The sequence below is a fragment of the Triticum dicoccoides genome, unplaced genomic scaffold, assembly GCF_002162155.2.
Source record: "Triticum dicoccoides isolate Atlit2015 ecotype Zavitan unplaced genomic scaffold, WEW_v2.0 scaffold186800, whole genome shotgun sequence".
Lineage (NCBI taxonomy): Eukaryota > Viridiplantae > Streptophyta > Magnoliopsida > Poales > Poaceae > Triticum > Triticum dicoccoides.
This window is the reverse complement of record NW_021228489.1, coordinates 50-3,513: the sequence shown is the minus strand read 5'-3', so window position 1 is coordinate 3,513 and position 3,464 is coordinate 50. Positions and strand designations below refer to the sequence as shown.

The 3,464-nt window shown below is 37.6% G+C and overlaps 1 long non-coding RNA gene across 1 annotated transcript; it reads right to left on the bottom strand.

Annotated features, from left to right (window-relative positions):
• Positions 1–35: 35 nt before the first annotated feature.
• LOC119344800 lies at positions 36–3,159 on the bottom strand. The gene is made up of 5 exons (XR_005166812.1): positions 3,051–3,159; positions 2,584–2,666; positions 1,990–2,121; positions 406–1,410; positions 36–218 (listed from the first exon to the last, which is right to left on the bottom strand). It is a non-coding gene; the product is annotated as an uncharacterized LOC119344800 (long non-coding RNA).
• Positions 3,160–3,464: the final 305 nt, after the last annotated feature.

Here is a 3,464-nt window from a genome sequence, read left to right as displayed (position 1 = left end):
CAATACAAAATAAACATTAATACAAATTGACAGGCACAAGCATAATCAGAAAATATCTACCAAGAGCATACCGAATGCATGACTGTTATTGTTTCATTCATAGGTCCAGCCATGACTATTTCAAGTTCTCTATGGGCAACACAAACTCACCAGGAAATGATCATCATCAGGCATCTATGGGCAAACATCACCTTGTTTGCTTTGTGCTCAACTACTTTCTGAAATAGAAATATAGAAGTTTCAGCAGCAAGCAGCCAAGTAAAGTGACACATTAGTAAGGCTGCTATTTATATCCCATCATAGCAAATCAATCTAAGATACAGTTCCAACTTCCAAATGCAATAGTGAGCCATGGGGAGCAGGATTTAAAAACCATGACACCGCATAGGTTATATGAGTGCACACCTTAATCTTGATTCTGAGCTCTGGTTAACCAAAAAGCAAAAGAATTAAAATCAAACATGAGAAGTTGAGAACAGGAAACCCATGTGTCTCAGATCATCCTGGACCTCTCTGCACATGACACACGAAATTAAATTGTTAAGTTGTATAGCAGAAAAAAAATCAGAACCAAATGACACAGGCTAGGAAGGCAAATTAAAGAGGCTGCACATGATTAATAAGAGGAAGGGTTGATTCTATTTTTTCCAAGGTGGATACAGAGAGAGATCCTTTATTCCAACTGTTCATCCAAGTCTTGGACCGTTTGAGCAAACACGTATCACATCCTATCCTCTTATGAGCATGTCCAGAGACATCTTGTGGGCTGCTAAAAGGATCACATATATGAAGTACCAGAGAGCTCTGTTCTTTGATAATCTCTCATTATTATCTCATTAAAACTTTGTGGGCATTAATTAGTCATATATATTAGTAGTGACAAAATAGCTATGCACCTTTATGTCCTCTGCTCCTCTACCTATAGAGCTCACGGTCACCATACAAAAAACAATGAAACAAAGAATAATAAAGTACATCAGCAGACATTTGATCAATATGTTCAGCTAGCCTTCTACCTCAATCATCACATCAAATCTCTTTATTTGGGTCAAGAGGAGAAAAAACTATCAAACAGGGGATAATAAAAATGGATTCACCATGAAAGAGTAAAGAAGAGAGTTGGTACCTACTCATACGCAAGCGTCAATTCTGGTGTTTCCAACTTAAATGATAGGCTAATCGAAACGAGAGGCCAAGCAGTCCTGGATAATCATTTTGAAAAGTCTAATTAGACAATGCTAAGTGCAAGAGAGGCAAGGTGACTAATTTTGCTTGCTGCTTGTAGAAGACAACATCCTTAACATAACCACCATCTAAGCACTCCGCAAATGAAAGGTCATCGGTGATACAGGCTATCATTGTCAGCTTCACCATTTCGAAAAGATAACAAGACACAAGCAAAAGTGCCACCTGCAGAAAAAAGCAGAGGAGAGCTAGTAAATACTTCTAACATGTTCACTTCGGTATAGAGGATCCTACTTATCCAATGACCCATATATCTCAAATAGAACAGATTAATATATCTCAAGCAACAGTTAATGTCCAGTATGTTCTCCAAAGTTACAGAATATAATAGGTTCAGAGACTGTCAAGATCAAACAATAGTGAGGGGATTTTGTAGCCACATGGCAAAGCTAATAAAATTTCTTCTAATTTAAATCTCAGACATCTCAATGAAATAAATAATTTGATACATAACTGAAACTGAACTCTAACCTTTTGTTGTTTAGTTGTCTTCTAATGACTATCAACACAGGTATAACTAAAACTTCAAAAGCTTAATGTTAACCAGATTAGAACTTTCAAAGTATAAGACCATATTGAGCAAGACTAAGGTAAAAGCAAGAAAGATTAAAATTGATTACCACAATTACACAAAGAGACATATTTTTCCTTTTCCAGGCAACCAAATCTAGCTCAATGTATGGTATGTATTTGTTATTAAATATTTAATCAGCAAAGTCTTGAGAGAGAGGGGGGGGATCTTACCAGTTGAAGGAGGCACATGAGTGAGGGGTGAGGAGACGCTCAGAAGCAGCACCGCTAGCCAGCAGCAACTCAAAGGCCGAAGCCAATCAACTGGACTCCTGATGCTCACCCGCCCGCACTTGGTCCTTTTGCCTGTGACATTGTATAGCAGAAACACATAAAATTGATCACACAGAGCTTAGAGCAAGTTTCTTCTTGCAAAAATAATAGAGCATATTCCTAACACACATAACCGATGCTATTCATTCACACCTCTTTACACTTCCTTGTATAGTCGTATGTGTATATGTGTTTCACTGTGTGGTTTGATACACTGAGACTTCACCTCCAATTCAAGCATAAGCATATGAAAAATGGTATAGTGAACCTGAGTTTGATTCTCTGAAGCTCGGAGCCTTAAATATTTTAATAAAGAGAACATAAAAAAACTCTACTGAGCAATCCTCTATGGAGATCATATTATCTTTCTGGAGGAAGTACAACGAAATGGATTGTGGAGGGATAACTTCAATATGCAAATAGTATCACTTTGAGGAAAAATTCTAGAATCCCTTTGAAACAATCACGTGAGTGTATTGTATGTGTATATCTTACCTTAGCAACAGGAGGAAGAGGCAATCATAACTCTCCTTCTTCCAACCTTCCTCTTCAGCTTGCCTCTTTTTGTAAGCACTACCCTGGTTATGGGGAGAAAAAAGTAAGCATTTACTGTAATAACCTATGTAAATTCCTTCATTCCAAAGAACAAACAAATGTTATCTTCTTCATTTGCTCATAGAAACTAAGGAACGTGTTTAGAACCATTGGAAACAGAAGCAAATATATTTGAACTATATTCAGTTGAAAAAAGGAGGACGGGTAGCTTCCACAATTTTCTAAAGCTAGCAACATAGAATAGGGTCAGCCACCGCTTGTATGTTACCGCTGAATAAATCTAAAAGTTTTTAATATAGAAGGTTCAAGCACCTTTTCACACATTAGTTTGGCCATATTTAACCAGTACTAATGCAAAGAGCATAGATATTGCGAACCAAATGGAACATGAGATCGCAAGACTGAACCTGCAACCGGACGGCGGCAAGGATGTCGGCGTCCACCCAACAAATCTCTCCATGAATCTTCTGCATCAGCGGCTCAACCACCAAGAACGACGCCTCTGCCAAGCCACACAAAAACATAACCAATGATAAAATCCTGAACAGTGAAGCTCGAAAAGAGCACATTGCAATTACATGTAAACAAAAAATAGATGGAGCTAATATCAATAATTATGCTACATCATGGATTGTCCTAAATACTCCGTGTCAATAATTATGCTACTAACTGATTGGCAACTATTTCTTTTGCTGCATAGTTCAAAAAAAATGGCAGTACAAGCAGATCTTTAGTACTCCAATTTATTTCAGTTTTGACAGCCGGATAAGCCTACAGATCAACATGTGTCAGGAAAACAGAAATTAAACGGATAGAGGATG